Consider the following 17317-nt stretch of genomic DNA (forward strand, 5'->3'; position numbering starts at 1 on the left):
CTCTCTCCAACATCCACCCTTTGTTAACTATTTTTCCCTCTGCAGTCAAGCAGAACAAATTGAGTTTTCCTTTCTTAGGATTGCCCTTCAGAGACTTGAGGATAGCTTTCATGTCCTCCGAGGGTTTCTCTAAGGAAGGCTAACCATGGCCAGTTCCTTCGATTCTCATCTTTCAGACTCCAGGCCAGGCACTCTATCCATTGTGCCAACCAGCTATCCTTAATACATAGCATTTATATAACACCTACTGTGTTCCAGGCTTTTGCCAAGTGCTTTACAAATACTGTCTCATTTGATCTTCACAACCACCCTGGGAGGCAAGTGCTGGTATTATGCCCATTTTAAAATTGAAATTGAGGCAAAGGTGAAATGACTTGCCTAAAGTCACACAACTAGTAAGTGCCTGAGGCTGAATTCGAATTCAGCTGTCCTGACTCCCAGGTCCAACATTCTATCCTCTGCCAACTCTTAACTAATTCATGAGAAAATATAAGACTACACCTTTGGTTACCTTGGAACCCAGAATAAGAGTCAGTAAGGAAAATGAGACCATAACAGTTAAACAGAAGCCTAACCACTCCCACATAGGTGACATTTGTAATAAATTTCTATTAAATTTAATGAGATAGAATTGAATTTCCTTTGCCTCGAGTTTCCCTCCTACACCCAGGACCAGTATTCACTCTTCTGGAGGCAGCACATTGACAATTTCCTTCCTCAGATTTGTACTTTAAAAAACAAACAAACACAAAGCTCTGTCAAGAACCATCTTAATACTTAGGGCTGGAAAGAAGAGGCAGATTTTTTGCTTATTTTTGAGGTTATTTACCAGTCCCTCCCCACCCCCATTGCTAGTACATTCTAAGCCTTACCCTTGGTGGTCTGTTACTACTGCTCAGCACTGATTGCTAGTTACTAATATTAGAGAAGGTCCTTACTTATTTAGAGTCACAAAATTTATGATTGGAAAGAGATCTCAGAGGGCATCTTCTCCACTCCCCTCATCATGTGTTTGCTTGTCTGTGGCCTGTTAGAATATAAACTGGGGGTGGGACAGGAGGTGTTTCATTGTCTTTTCATCCTCACCACCTGGCACAAAGTAGGTACTTAGTGGATGTTTCTTGAACAGAATTTTATAGATGAAGAAAGGATCTAGGCCAGTAGACCTTAATAACCTCAAGCTACCAATTGCTGATTGTCACCAGGCAACATTTTTTCAATTTTTGTACCAACAAGAAAAAATAAAAATTGTGATCTGGAGATTGTTTTAGGCTTGATAATAGGAAAAACGTTCCGACAACTAGATCTCTGAAGAAGTGGTGTGGAAAGTAAATAGTGAATAGAGCACTGACCCTGGATTCAGGAGGACCTGAGTTCAAATCCAGCCTCAGACATTTGACACTTATTGACTGCGTCACTCTGGGCAAGTCACTTAACTCTGATAGCGTTGCCCCTCCCCACACCCAAGAAAAGAAGTGGTGTGGACTCTGGCTCAGGTGCCAGGGTCTCCATCGCTGGAGATCTTCACACAAATGTAGGATGACCACTCTTCAGGTGCATTGTAGGTGGTCCTTTCTGATGTGTTATTCTAGGTGGACTCAGAGCAAAACGCCTTCTGGCTCTCAAAGGCTGCCATTTTTATTATTTATTTGCAAAGCATTTGTACAATTAGCAATGGTAACAGCTAGTGTTCATATCATGCTTTAAAATTTGCAAAGGCATTTATATCCATCAACTCCTTAGAATCCTGTCCAAAGTCTCCATCTTTCACATTTAATAAGAATAGCCAGGTTTGTACAGGGCTTTAAGTGCTCAACACTTCTTCCATGTTATCTTGTTCAATCTTCCTGAAAACCCTTTGAAGTCGGTGCTTTTGCCCATTTTACCAATGAGAAAACGGAGGATACATAGTATCTATAGGGATGCCATAGTATTAACAAGGATACATAGTATCTTTTATCACAGTTCCTGAAATGATACTTGGCTTCCAGGGCTGCTGGTCCTCATTTCTCTCTCTGCTGGCTTTCCCTGGCTCACTCCTTCCCTCTTTCTGTCTCTCTAGTTTAAAATCAATAGTCTATGGTCATCAGAATGAATTTGGAAAGAAACCCTGCAACAACAGAGGGAAAAAAGAAATCAAAGTCAACGCCAACCAGGAAACAGATTCTGCTTGCCTGGCTTTCCGGCTCCCTCCCCAAACCTGGTCGATTCCCTCCCTTCCCAAAAAGGGGAAGGAAGGAGGTTAAATAAAGATAAAATGCACATCCTCAAACAAAGCATCGGGAATCCTTTCAGGTCCCTATGCATGTGCACCCATTTCCTGTGGCTAAAATTAGACCTATCAGGAATTTCATTTTTTATATATTACCGTCAGGACCTAGGACTGCAACAGGGATGGTGGCTCAGATCCTTCCCATAGGGAAACGGGGAAAGGGAGAGATTCTTTTCAGGCACCCTGGGATGGAGGACAACAGATTGTTCTTTTAAAAAATGTTATTCTTGTGCTTGGCAAAGTAAAAAAAGAAGGAAAAGGGCAAACAATTGACTCATGTTATCGTATAAGTATTATACGACTATGATCATATATTTTGATTATATGAATATTAAATTAATATAATCCACTATTATAATATTGTTATACTATTTGAGATCTGAATGTATGTCACTTGTCTTCCATGCAGTGATACCACATGTCGTAAAGCTTTCTATGGTGCAGTTGAAAAAATTAGAGACCTGAAGTCAGGGTTCCTGGGTTCAAATCCCCAAGTTATCACTATCTGTGTGAAGAAGAGTTGAGAGGGCAGTATAGACAAGCAGGGACAGTTCTGAAAAATCATTTGTTGAATTTGTTATTCTTTAAAGAAAACTCAAGCTTCATGTAAGAGACAGCTTTGTATATAATGCTATTTTCCTGTTCTTTGTGTAGATTAAGCAGATAGGTGGGATGTGGGTGAGAATGGAGTAAGGAAGACTTGAATTCAAATCCTGTCTCAGACATGTGACCCTGGGTGAATTGCTTAATGTCTCATCCTCAGTTTCCTCATTTGTAAAATGAGTAAAATAGCTCCTACTTCATAGGGTTTTCAGGAGAATTCATTGAAATAATACGTATGAAACTTTGCACACTTAAAGCACTATATGCAAGCTGGCTATTCTTATTAAAAGTCACCTATTACGTTTGTTGGTGTTTGTAAAATTATGAAGAACAAACAATTTTGTTTAGAGAATAAAAATATTTTTAAAAGGCTATGAAGAATAAAACTATTTTAAAGGAATTTTAAAAAATAAGTTTCCCAAATGCAAAACAACCATCAAACTTGCTGTGTGGCTGTGGACAAATCATTTTCCTTTTCTATACAATGAAAAAGTTGCACTAGGCAACCTCCACTATTCCTTCCAGTCCTAAATCTCTGAACCAAATGTACAATAAACACACTTTCTCCTTGTTGTATCATGTTTACCTAATCCTGTTCTTAATAGATTATAAGCTCCCTGAAGGCAGCAACTGTATATTATTTATCCTTGCATCCTTAAAGGGCCTGGGGAGGTGCTTTGTACATGGTACATGGTGCTTAATAAAGATGTTGAGTTAAATAATCACCATCTATGGTTCTTCCTGATTTACTGCTGTTCTCTTGGTTCTTTCATTTGTTCAGCAAATATTAAGCACCTACAGTATATGTTGGACTAGAACTCAGGAGAAAGGCAGAGATACATAGAACACAGTCCATCTGTCCCCTCAAGTTAGAGCCAGAGTAGGGGGTCTGGAATGTCAGTTAAAGAACTATTCCTTATTTGGTAAGTAATGGGGAGCTATTGAAGATTATTAGGAGTGGAATAATAGTATCTTTTCTGTGCTCCAAGGAGACCAATTTGGAAGGCAACCATTTTCAAAGTGCCTACTATGTGCTGGGTGCTGCTCTAGGCACACAAATGCAGTCAATCAGTCAACTAGCATTTATTACTCACTCTGTGCTAGGTGCTGGGGACACAGGTAAAAGGAAATATCTGTACCCTTCAGATTCCTGTTCTCCTGGGCAGTAGAGTGTGGAAGGGTTTGGAGGAGCAGGGAGACCATTAAGAAAGATTCTGCAGCATTTCAGTGGGGAGAGAGTCAGAGCCTGTACTCAGTGGGGAACTTGATTAAGTGCCTACAATGTGCCAGGCACTGTGCTTAAGTACTGCGGATACACCCAAATGGAAGGGGAAACAGGCCTTGCTCTCCAGGTGTTCACATTCTAATGAGAATACAAAATAAGCTAGATTCTTTCTCCCAGATACTTTACCATGAAAACTGGGCGTTGGAAGGAATTATGGGGTGATGTTGCTTGATGTAGTGAATGTTGGCAGCCCTTGGGAAGAAAAATCTTGCCATCCCCACCCCCACTTGGGCTCCAACAGACTCTCAGAAGACTCTTTTGACTGTGCAGATGTAATGGAATTCTCCCTTGAACTGCTTTGGGTGGGGAGCCCGGGCAGTCTCACCTCCCCCCACCCCAACCCCACCCCAGCCTGGGAACTAGCCCAGACATGCCGTGCAGAGAGCCAAGATTTTATATCTGTGTTCATCCTGACAGAGATGATAACAGTGGAGAACCCAGAACCACCTCACCTGTACCCTGGCCCCAAGCCTGCCAACCAAACAAACCTTAGAAATGCTCCGTGACCCTGGACTGCAAACTGCCCCCAGAACCAGCCTCTGAATAACAGCCCTGTCCAAGCTACATTACTGTGACTTAGGAAATTCCTGGGAGAGAGGCACAGAGTCCCCTTGATCCCTTAAGCTCCCTAGATCTTATAAATGGATCAACATTGCCAGAATTCTTCAACTAACGTCCTACCTAAAAGGAAAAAGAAAAAAAGCCAGAATTTATCAAAGTCCCATGTAAGAATTCCAGGCTGTGTAACCTCTAGGGCTTTTGAGTGATAGTTTGGTTCTAGAAACCCTGGTTTTGCCCAATCTCTTTCCATCCATCTGTCTTTCAGTCTGTCCATCTGATCAGTTAATAAACACTTTTATTGTGTCTGTCCTGTATTAAACAATATGAGAGAGATGGCTAGGATATCTTGGTTGTCCTCAAAGGGACATAAGATACTTTTGATAAAATGAGTATTTTTTCTTACCAGACCTGAACTTTTCTCTACCTGGAGAACAGCAGGAGCATTGAGAGAGCTGCCCAGGACACAGAGAGATGGGGAGATTTGCTGGGAGTCACATAGCCAGTATATGTCAGAGGTGGGAGCAGAACCTAGGTCTTTCTACCCATCACACTCTGATGTCTCTAGTTAATAATATGAAGCAGTATACTTAGGAATTCAATTCTGACTAATCCACAAGCGAGTATTAAGCACCTGCTGTTTGCAGTATGCTGAGGAGAAGAAGGCAGAGCCCCTTGTTCAAGGAGCTCACATCCAGGCAATCAAGTGCCTGTTATTTTCCTGCTGCTGTCCTAAGCACAAGGGATGAAGTTACCAAAAGGGAAAAGTTCCTGCCCTCAGGGAGCTTATATTCTGAGTTCAGTCACAATCTCTCCAAGCCCCCAGTTAGGAAGATTCCAAAGACCTAGCATAGGTTCCCGAAGTGGGTGGTACTGCCCCCTGGGGGGCGTTGGAATGATGGGGGGTGATAGTAGCCTCAGGTGCAATTGGGGGGTGGGACGCAACACATACAAAATTAAGTGAAGTCACTTTGTGGGATAAGGAGCTGTCAGCAGTGGGAGTGGGCTTGGGGGAGCAGAAAATGTATCAGGAAAGACCTCCTCTAGGAAGCAGCATTGGATCCGAGCTTTGAAGGATTCTGGGGATTCTAACAGGCAGAGATGAAGGGGGAGCCCATTCCAGGCATGACCTCTGCAAAGGACTCTCATTCTCCTGGAATACACAGGGCAGGACCATAGGATCAATAAATCATGAAGCCTTCATTAAGTACCAACTGTAAATCATGCAACTTTTATTAAGCACCAGGTGGTATGCCCTATCCTCAAGGAGTTCATACTCTAGTTAGGTGAATCCAGCACCGATTAGAGCTGGATGCCACCTAAGACTTCATCCCTTCATTGGATTCCCTGGAAGTTGTCTTAAGAGTTGTAGAGCTGCTCTGCCCCTGGACCAGAGACTGTGCCTTGGAGATTTGAATCTTTTCATCTCAGAACTTCTGCCCTCGGCTTCCTCTGTCCTAACTGGTGACTGCCCCTCGCTGGCTGCCCATTTCAGACGTTTCCAATCCATCTCCTCATCACTTTGTTTCCTCCTCCAGTTCTGAGACCCTAATTAAATCGGCTCTGTTGATGTTCCTGGATTAGATCCATCCATCTCCTCACCTACGGGCCCACTTACCATCCCTGTGATTTGTTGGACCAAAGCCCCGCCTCTCTGTTCTCCTCCATTCCCCTATAGGTTGTCTCCAAAGTCTCAGTGCACGCCCGCCAAAGCAGGCACTGTTTTGCTCGCATATTTGTACCTCCAGCACTTAGCACCATGTTTTGTATGTAGTAAGTGTTTAATAAATGCTTTTTCACTTACATTCATTCTGGAAGAAAACTGAGACTCAACCAACTTGACCATGGTCAAATGGGAAACAGCAGAGGCAGGATTTTAACCCAGTTCCCTGACTGAAATAAGGTATCAACAAAATGCTACCTAAGAACTGAGGCAGGAGAAATTACCTCTGGCTAGAGAGGCAGGGAATGGCTTTTGGTCTTTGTAACCCTAGTACCTAGAACAGTGTTTGGCATATAATAGGTACTTAATAGATGTTTATTGCTTGATTGTTACAAGCAGGTGCACAATAAATGCTTATCCATTTATTGCTTGCTTGACCATAATTCTGTTCTGGGTACTTTGCCCCCTCTCCATGAGGAAGTTCTGCATTTCCTTCTGTGTGACCTTTGCTAGGTGGCATCAGGAAGGCTGCAAGGAAGGAAGGAGCTTTGGAGAAGCTCCTTGAAGGATGGGGAGGTAGTGATGGACCCAAGACATTTCAGGCAGCAAAATCCCCAGTGATAAGAATGTGTGTATGTGATCAGCAGCAGTTCCAGGAATGGTGAATAGTTTTCTTTGACTGGAAAATCAGGTGCTTGAAGGTAATATGAGATAAGCCTGAATCAAAGATCAAAGAAAGCCTTGAATGCCAGTCTAAGTTTGACCTTCTCTGGAGGAAGCAGGGAACCACTGACGATGTTTGAACAGGGGACTCACTTCAGAGCTGGGCCTTTGGGGTCCTTGTCCAGCAATGGTGTTCAGGTTGGGGTAGAGAAGGGCCTGTTACTTACTGGGTGAGAGGAAACGAAAACGTAATGAATGTATGAGGATGGAAATAGAAAGGAGGAGCTAGTCAGCAACCATCTACCAGGGCAGAATCTACTTTCACTAAAACCCCAGTTTCCCAGGGACTTGTAAGGAATCAAGCTTAGAGTCTCCTCTTAAGCAGGCCAGGTGCAACATTCCTTGATGCCTCAAATATGCCTCAGTCTCCTGCCCCAAGATCAAGTGATTCTTGCCTTGCTTTGAAACACTCAACAGAGATTTGCCAGGGGAAGTGCATTCTTGTCTCCTTGCCCATCAATGGCTTACCACAACTTTGGATTTCTCTTCCCAACTTCACAGGGTATGATAGAGCCACCGAGGAGGGGGCATCCCAGATGTTTGTCTCCGCCAAATGCTTGGAGGGCTCGGCCTCTCTCCCCCACTAATTTTGGGTTGCTCAGAAGACACACCTCTGTTTAAAGACATCTGCTGAATGAAAATGTAAATTCAGTCATATTTGACAACTTTCCAGGTGTTCTGAAAAAACAGCAGCAGCCTTGGTACCAATGTGTTATTGTTCCATTGTGGGCTTCCCAGCCAAGCCTGGCTCAGTTCATAGTTGTCTCTCTGCCAAGAGCTTCACTGTGAGCCTGGCTATTCTGTAAACCCCCTGTCTGTCCATCTGTCTGTCCATCCATCCAAGCCTCCCTTCCACCACACATGAGCTGGATGTTTTCACTTTCCTTTAGCACTGACCAGGGTGGAGCAACATGGCAACAGGGGAGAATGCCGAGATTAGAGCTCGAGGATCTGGCCAGTCTTACACTAGGCTCTTAGCTCTTTGAGGGAAGGGACTCTTTTTGCCTTTCTTTGCATCCCCAGCATCTAGCATGCTGCCCAACACACAGGAGGCACTTGATTAATACTTATTAATTAGTTGGTTCAAAGTCCAGTTGGCCTGTCCTCCATCCCTACAATGCCCTCCCCTTCTTGCCTCCTACTCTGGGACCCCCTCTCTTCTTTTCAGATTCTCCTTTTATCCCATCTTCTCCGTGAAGCCTCTCCCACATTCCCCCCAGCTGCTCATGCCTGTTAAGAGAGTCATTCTTAGCCACTTCATATTTGATTATTCTGTGTATGTATATCAGCTTTCTATATCTTCCCATTAGAATGTAAACTCTCTGGTTTTAGAAATTCTTTCATTCACGATACTTGACACTTGTATCCCCAGGGCCTGGTACATAGTAGGTGTTCAGCAAATGCTTGTCAATTGATTCATTGTGTCACTTACTACCTGGAAAAATCATTTCCTGTAAATCTGTAAAGTAAGAGAGTTGAACCAGATGACTTGTAAGTTCTTTTCTGCTTTAAATCTATGTTCCTATTGTCCTCAGAGATTTCTTAGGGCTGTGATTTTAAGTATTCAGCCAGATAAGAATTCCAAATAAAACTAATCACCAATATTTATGTAGAAAAAAAGTGTGTCTCTGTATACATGTGGCGGGGGAGGGAGGGAGGGAGGAGGAAGGGAGGAGTTGGTTGACTCCCATAACAATCCTCTCTGGAATTGATGATAACCTGTAAAATGATTATCATCATTTTACAAATGAGGAAACTGAGGCTGAGGATAGAGAAGAGACTTGCCCAAGGTCACATAAGTCATAAGTAGACAGCATATTCAGTGTGTTTTAACATTCTAAGCTATTTTGTAGCACACACAGAAAACTTTTAATGCAGATGCTAAATACCTCTTAACCTCCTTAGCTTCATTCAGGGCTCACCAACCATATTTCACCCAAGGCTTTTCCTTTTTCCTGCCCTTACTCCCCCATCATTACTTTTAATGATCTTTCCCTCCCTCAAATGACATTATACTTGCTTATTACCCTACGTGTTCTACCCCAAGTAGGTTGTATGCCCCTTGAGGGCAGAAGTCATTTCTGGGTGTGTTTTTTTGTTGTTGTTGTTGTTGCTCTTCTGAGAGCCATATTCCCTTACCCTTGGTAGGTGCTTAATAAATGCTTATTGAATTGAATTAGATGTTCTTTGGGACATTGCTGGATGGTTCCACAGGCTCTAAGTAATCAAACTTGTAGGAGACCCAAAGATCAGTAGAGAGATTTGGCATGGTGGATACTAGTGGTGATTGTGGAACATTTTCGACATTGACCTACCTGAAAGAAAGAGTGCAGGTAATATCAGTCTTGGCATTTATTAGGCACCTGTTGTATGCCAGGCAATGGACTAAGTGCTGGGGAATATCATTGAGGAAATACTTAATTGAAAAGAGAGGAGTGCCAGGCACATGGTAAGAGCAGGGGGACAGCTGGGCCCCAGGAAATGGAAAGAGATCTCAAGAAAGGCTTCTAGCATTTGGGATGATCCTCCACCCAAAGCACAATGCCTAGAACATAGTAAGTGTTTAATGAATGCTTGCTAATTTATTGGGGCTCACTCTTTAGCCATTCTACCATGACAACCTCCAATTTGTACCTCCCAACAACACCATGTAGTAGGTGCTCTTATTATCCCCACTTTACAGATGAGGAAACTGAGGTGGACAGCACTTAAGTGACTTGTCCAGAGTCACATCGCCAGTCAATATTGGAGGAATTTGAACTCGGGTCTTGCTGACTCCCAGCCTGGCCTTCTGCCCACGATGCCCTATTGTGCCCCTGTGCCCATCTTATTATGACTGTCTTTCAAATCCCTTCTTCCTGGTGGGGTTTTCCACCTGCTTTGCAGTCCTCAGGTCTCTTCTCCCTCGGGAGCATCTTTCCTGAGGCTGGGAGCTGTGGAAATGTACAGTTATTCATAATCAGAGCCCTCCCGCCAGCAGTAACGAGAAGCTGCTGCTTTTAATGAGATTGGATCCTATTATGAGCCAAATTACGGAAATCTGTTATTAGTGTCCTTTTTCAAAGAGAGATGGAGACAGAGACAGAGAGACATAGAGAGTGCTGGACAGATGGATGGGTGGATGGATGAGGCAAGGAAGGAGGAGGGCCTCAAGGAGATAACAGGGAAGTTAGAGTCTGGCTCTGCCTCCAGCTCCCTCCTGTGGAGTCGTGGGACAGCCACCCACCCTCTCTGGGCTTGTGGAATCCCTCCTCAGCAAAGCGAGGGGTTGTACCGACTAGATCAGCTGAACGGGCATTAGCAATGAAGTGACATGTGTCTGTGCATGGACCGCTGGGACCATGGACACCGTCCTCAACCTTCCTGAGCCTCAGTTTCTTCATATGTAAAACGAAGACATTGGGCTGGCTGTTCCCCGAACTCCCTTTGTGCTCTCGGTCTTGGCTCCAATGGAATCTCAGGCCTGCTGACAGTCAGTTCCTCTGGAGCAGCCCTGACCAGGGAAAGGCACAGAGGAGGAGAGATGGAAAGAGGCAATTTAAAGGCCATGGATACTGGCAGAAGGAAAGCACAGAAACCTGGCAAATGAGGAGGGAGAGGGGGAGGAGGGAGAGGAAAAAAAGGAAGAGGAGAAGAAAAGGGTGGAGGAGTGGGGAGAGGAGGAAAAGGAGAAAGGGGGGAGGGGAGGGGAAGAGAGAAGAGGAGGAAAAAGAGAACAGTGGGTACCAGTCCCTTCTGTTCACATTCCAGCTTTTCCCAAATGCTGCCATCTTCAGATAAATAAAGTGCTTGCCACCTTGTTGCCAGGTTCCAGCTAAGACAAGCCCAGGAACACAAAATCCTTTCCTTAACCTCCCCAGAGAAGGCCTAGATGAAAGTCGAGGCATTACAGCCTCCTGCAACTGAAACCCTGAGACAATGGAGATGGAAAAAAGAAAAAAAAAAGGCTAGGACCTGTTTTGAATTGCATAGTTTAAAACAACTAATTAAGGATCATTGATTACTGAGGGGGTTGGGGCTACATTTCTGTCAGTGGATGGAGCTCCTGGGCTAACTTTGTTACTAAATAGAAAAAAAACGCTGTGATTAAATAAGACAGTTGTCCTCACACTAATAATTCAAACTGGGCGATGTGGAATGAAACCTAAGACAGCCATTAGTCGCTGCCTCGGAGAAAAGCTGAAATAGCAAAAAGGCACATGGGGAGCCCTGGGTAATAGAAACATTTGCCTTTGCCTGATGTCTTTAACCTTTCTTAGCCATGTGAGCCTCAGTTTCCTCATCTGTAAAATGGAAGCAATAAGACTTGCCATGTGTATCTCACAGATTTGGCATGGGGTAAGTGTTTTGTAAATCTGAATGTGCTATCCCCGTAGGAAATGTCATCACCAGTATTGTTATTTATTGGAGGCCTGGGTGATGCCACTGGTAAGTGGATGTTTCCTGATACTGTTGTCTGCCCTTTCCTGAGTCAGCCAACTAGAACAGACATCTTTAATTAGGCTGGCCAAGGAGAGGGTGTAGAGTGGCATCTGCCACGTTGGTGGTGAATTCTATGACATTACAGTTGGTTCTTCAGGCTATGTCTGCAGAACTGAATTAGGTCTGAAATCCTCTTCCTTTGACATATGCCAGAAAGGGTTAAGGTCCCACCAGGCCAATGCCCCAAAGAGACTGAAGAGTGAAAGGACCCATGTGCACCAAGAAATACTTAGAGCCACTCTTTTGTAGTTCCCCAAACTGGGAAACTGAGGATTTTCCCTGAATAGAGTGGAATTGTGCCCTAAAAAAATGATGAAAGTGGCAGATCAGAGAAGCCTGGGAAGACATGACTGAACTGATGCAGAAGTACAGTAGTCAGTTTGTGCAGAAACAACATTATAAAGACAAAGAGTTTCCAAGGATATACGAACTCTGATGCGTGCAGACCAGCTCCAGTTCTAGCAGACTGATGATGAAGGATGTTACCCTCCTCTTGACAGAGAAGTGATAGACGTAGGATGCAGAATTAGACCAACATTTTGTGACAGAGAGAGAGAGAATGGCATAGATGTTGGGGTTTTTTTCTCCCTATAAAGAACCAGTTTGGATTTCTCCTTTAATCAATCAACACACACTTATCGGTGCCTCCTTTGAATAAGATAGTGTTAAGATCTGGGGAAATGGTGGTAAAATGAATCTCATACATATGCATGGAAACTCTGGGAAGGGGGTAGGAGCTTCTGCCTATAGCACAATATGTCCTAAAGGGATCAACATTAGACCATCTACAGTTTTATTTGGCCATCTTCCTGTGTCAGTCTTAACGGACCCAGGCTGCGCTCTAAGGGATATCTTTTAGGATAGCTTTTGTTTCCCCTGTCCCGATTATGCTTACAGCATTTTGGTATTTTATTGTTAACAACGATTATTTCTAGAGCCTTTTCAGGTTGGTGAAGCCCTCTACCTGTGCTATTTCATCTGACGCTAATGATAACTCGATTGTCCAGTCATGTCTAACTCTTTGTGACCCCATGGACCATATAATGTCAATATTGTCCATGAGGTTTTCCTGGCAAAGATATTAAAGTGGTTTGTCATTTCCTTCTCCAGTGGACTGAGGCAAATAGAGGTTAAGTGACTTACCCAGGGTCAAACAACTGACATATTTTCTGAGGCAGGATTTGAATTCAGGTTTCCCTGACTAGAAGTCCAGAGCTTTAGGCTTAGAAAACAAAAAAAAAATTAGCACTAAGTTGTATTGTATTTTTATTTATTTTGCTATATATTTCCCAATTACATTTTGATCTGGGAGATGGGAGGGGGTAGGATCAGGTGTAGGTACCTCCACCCTCGAGTAGAGAAGAGGGATCTTTGCCTCTGTGATTAGAGAGAAGGGAGAGAGGGAATGAGGCTGGCAAGTTTTGAGGACTGGAGGAGGGGCACTGAAGAGGCCCCGTTCAGGTGCCCTCAATCTTCTCCATGAAGTGGGAGACTGGGTCACCTTGTAGAGAGGAATAGGAACCAGTTCTATTAACCTTAACTGCTCTGTAAACACTCTCTGCTACTCCCCTGGCACTCACATGGTACCAGGCGTCTAAGTGCTCCAGCTGGTGGGAGAGTAGCCCTTGCTTACTTAAAAAACAAAGATCTTGGCCACGCACTGGACTTGTTCTTTCATCCAAGGACATTGGATTGGGAGGATTTCAGCAGTGAAAACCCATAACTTTGGTGATTTTCATTAGATCTGAAAAGTTACATCAACCCAAGGAAAAGGCACACTTTTTACCAAAAAACTCTTTTTCTTCTGATTCCATCTACCTCTCCCTTCCCCACAGTCCCTTATTTCTCCTCTTTATCTTCCTCTTTTTCCCCTTTCTCCCTTCTCCTTTTTTTCTCCCCTTCCTTTCTACTCCTTCCTTCTCTCTTTCTCCTCCTCCTTCCTTCTTTCTTTCCCCTCCTCCTTCCTTCTTTCTTTCTCTTCCTCCCCTGCAAGATGGATCTTTCCATAGGAAAATGCCTCCTGTTGTCTCCAGGTTATCACTGACCTTGCTGTACCAAACAAAAAAATAAACATAACCAAGGTACGTCTCCCACCATTTCTCATCATGACCCAGCATCTCAACCAAAATGAAGCCTGGGGTTTCTGTTCTGAAAGTGAAAAGTAAAAGTGAGGATGGCCCTGGCATTTCTGCCCTGTCAAAGGAAGGGGCTGTTGAGCTAATTCAGTCTGGAGAGGGAATTTCAGAAAGATGTGTTTATAACCAAGGACATTTTGTCATCGAATCCTCTTAGTGGAGTGTAAACTCTGATCCAGAGGCACCTTAACTGCTTTTGAGAGGCGGCTGGGTGGCTGCATATCCACTGGGCCTGGAGTCAGGGAGACCCAAGTTCAAATCCAGCCTTAGACACAGTATGTGACCCTAAGCAAGTCACTTAACTTCTGTTTGCCTCAGTGTTCTTGCCTGTAAAATGAGGATAATAACAGCCCCTCCCTCTCCGGATTGTTGTGAAGATAAAATGTGATAATATTTGTAAAACCCTTAGCATAGTACCTGGCACATAGTAGGTGCTGTACAGTTATTCTCTTCCTTCTCCCCACTCTCTATATTAAGAAACAAGTCCCCTATTTCATGGCTGTGGTTTTCTCACCTTTCAGGCTCCCCATTTTTTCATTGAATTTGTCAGTGAGGTTGGTTTTTCCCAACTTTGGAGTGACGCTCATGGGATTGAGTGAGGTATCTTGAAGTAGAATTGGAACATACTGTTTGTCTTCTTGTTAAATGGGGGAGGGAAAGAATTTGGAATTCAGAATTTTAAAAAAGAATTATTAAAAATGTCTCTAAAAAGAAATAGGTTCATAGTTCTTAGACTTGGAAAGGACTTTCATCCAAGTGTATCATTTTACAGAGATGTTAGCCAAGTTAGTTAAGCCAGGACTATACAAGTAGGAAATAGCCAAGCCAGGATTTCTGGCCAAATCTTCTGACTCCAGACAAGATTCTTCCCCTCACACTGTAGCTGGCTACAAGAGAAAGACATCTCGTTGCCATTTTCTTATATTTGACTTTTTAACATTCTCTGATCATAGATACAGCTCCCTTCGCATTTCAGGTTGTGTTTTTGTGTATGAGGGAAAGCTGAACGCCTTGTCCACATGGACATCTCCCTGTCTACCTACCTGTCTGTCTGTCTACACACACACACACACACACACACACACACACACACACATACACACACACACACACACACACACACACACATACTAGGTGTGGGGGAAAGGGTGGACTTGGTGACTGAGAGAACACTGATTCCCTTGATAGTAAAAGTCTGGATAAGGGTTATATTTCTGGGCAAAGAGAATTGGTTCAATTTTGAGTTTAGGATGTTTATGGGATATTGAGTTTAAAATGTCCAGTCAGCAATTGGTGATTAGTGGCTGGATGGAGCCCAGAAGAGAGACTCAGACAGGATATGTGAGTTATTAATATAAGGATGATAACTGAATCCGTGGGAGATGATGAGATTACTGAGGGAGGAAAAAAAAGAGGATTCAGAATAGGCTCTGAGGGCCACCCATAGTATCAGTGATGACCATTAAAGTATGAGCCCCCTGAGGCTGCGGCCATCTTTTGCCTTTCTTTATATACTCAGTGCTTAGTCAGTGCCTGGCATATCATGGGTATTAAATGAAGTTCATGAGTGATCAACCAGCAAAGGAAACTGAAGAAAGGATGGTCGAAGGAGAACTATGGGGGGGAGGGTGGAAATGTCACCAAGAAAGTAGGGATGGATATTCAGGAGGAAAGAGTGGTAAGTACAGTCAGATGCTGCAGAGAGATAAAAAAGAAGAATCAATTAAATGAGTAATCCTTATAGCCTAGATTTGATGTGGTTAATGGGTTTCTGGGATCATTCTGTCCCAGATTAACTGGCTCTGACTAAATTCAAACCACTCTGTTGGGAAATTCTCATTATAAGAGGATGTTTGGGAAGTTGAGTTCATGTCTAGGGATGCATCTGGTGGGTCAGTTCTAGGGCCCTTGTGAGATGCAACAGCGGACGTCAGGACTGAACTTTGGGGAGCATTGACTGGGTGTGGACCAGAGACTTCTGTCTTCCTGCAATGCACAGGTGCTCACTGATCCTGTACAGGCATGTGTCTTTGGGGATAAGAAGCAACTACTGAAGCTCAGTAGTGATGATCCTGGGCCATCAGGGCCACACACACATACACACACACATGCATGCACACACGCACGCACACAGATGATCTAACCTGATCTTGAAACATGGAATGCTGCTTCAGCACAAGGTTTTATTTGCATGAGAGGGAGGAGCAGAGGCCCTGAGGATTGGAATGATTGAGGGCAGCCCCTAGGAAGCTACTGCCCAGGAGCTTCCACAGATGCCAGGTGGGCACAGCTGGCCCCACCTAGCCCTTTGGGTTGATTTTCTTATTCAAAGTCCTCTCAGACCTAATCTGTATCAGGCACCACAGCAAAGTGACTTTAAGTCTGATAAACTCAGTTATCTACATCCAGAGGATCATGGAAAATTACTCTGCATTCATCCAGTTTCTTTTATGGATAGCTATATATGGACATGTCATCTCCCTCCCTCCCTCCAGAGATATGTGCCCTGCCCTTTCCACCCACCCCCACCCTCAGGTAAGCTCCTTGAGGGTAAAGGCTCATTTTTGTGATTGAAACCAGTGCTTGGCACAGAAGTAGAGATAGGGACTGGACCTGGGATTTTGAGGCTACAGGAAAGTCCCCAGTGAGGAAACTCCCTCTACTAGTACTGATTAGTACCTCCCCTGCCACATATAGTCTTAGAGAATTGCCTAGAGCCCATGTGTTCAAAGGTGGGATTTGAACCCAGGATTTCCTGACTTTAAAGGCCAGTTCTAGCTATTCCAAGCAACCCAAAACATACTACTTTTACTGCTGTTACTACTTCCAGCACCACTACCTCTACTATTACTATTGCTACGACTTCTACTACACTATTATTACTGCTACGACTACTACTGCCACTGCTGCTACTACTACGAGCACCACCACAACCAATGGTAATGATAAATAGTGATAATAGCAGTGGCAATAATACTAGAATTTCAAGGTTGTGAAACCCTTTATTGGATCTCACAATTCCATGTGAAGTGGGTGTTATTCCCATTTTACAGATGAAGTAACTAAGGCTAGGTTTCTTTCTTGGCAACATCAACTCCCATGGTGTTTAACTGTCATCTCTATGTAGATGACAGATAGACAGACCCTGCATCCCTATTGGATTCCAACTCTATTGGACATTTCTCTGGATATTCCAAGTGACCTTAAATTCATCATATCTAAAACTGAGCTCATTCTTCCCCTGCCCAAGCCCTCTCTCTTTCACTGCCAAAGTCACCACCATCTTCCACTCTCCCAGGTGTATCTTTGACATTACTCTTAGCTCCTCTCTCTCTATCACTCACAGATTCCATCAGTTGCCAAATCTTTCCCTTTCTACTTTAACCCCGTTTCCTGCATCTTGCTCTCTTTCCCTTCTTGCACTCAACACCTTCATTCAGGCCCCCTTCCTCCTCTTCACTGACCTTCCTGGCTTGTCTCATCACTCTAGTCCATCTGCCAAGGAACAGTTTTCCTTCCACTCAGATCAGATTGTGCCACTCTCCTATTCTGCCAACTCCAGTGGCTTCTTACTGCCTCGAGGATCAAAAATGTAC

The 17317-nt window shown here is 43.8% G+C and overlaps 1 protein-coding gene and 1 long non-coding RNA gene across 10 annotated transcripts in view; one reads left to right on the plus strand and one right to left on the minus strand.

Annotated features, from left to right (window-relative positions):
- The window catches only part of ARHGEF3 (Rho guanine nucleotide exchange factor 3), a 301074-nt gene that overhangs the window by 133255 nt on the left and 150502 nt on the right, over positions 1-17317 (plus strand). The gene's annotated exons all lie outside the window — the stretch shown is intronic.
- LOC140497714 (uncharacterized) lies at positions 1331-14359 on the minus strand. 3 transcript variants are annotated; one of them, XR_011964829.1, is made up of 3 exons: positions 14236-14359; positions 7573-7731; positions 1331-2110 (listed from the first exon to the last, which is right to left on the minus strand). It is a non-coding gene; the product is annotated as an uncharacterized lncRNA (long non-coding RNA). The 3 variants fall into 3 exon arrangements; XR_011964828.1 differs by lacking the exon at positions 1331-2110 and adding an exon at positions 5935-6266; XR_011964830.1 differs by lacking the exon at positions 1331-2110 and adding an exon at positions 5935-7270.

Source organism: Notamacropus eugenii, chromosome 3 (genome assembly GCF_028372415.1).
Source record: "Notamacropus eugenii isolate mMacEug1 chromosome 3, mMacEug1.pri_v2, whole genome shotgun sequence".
Taxonomy (NCBI): Eukaryota; Metazoa; Chordata; class Mammalia; order Diprotodontia; family Macropodidae; genus Notamacropus; species Notamacropus eugenii.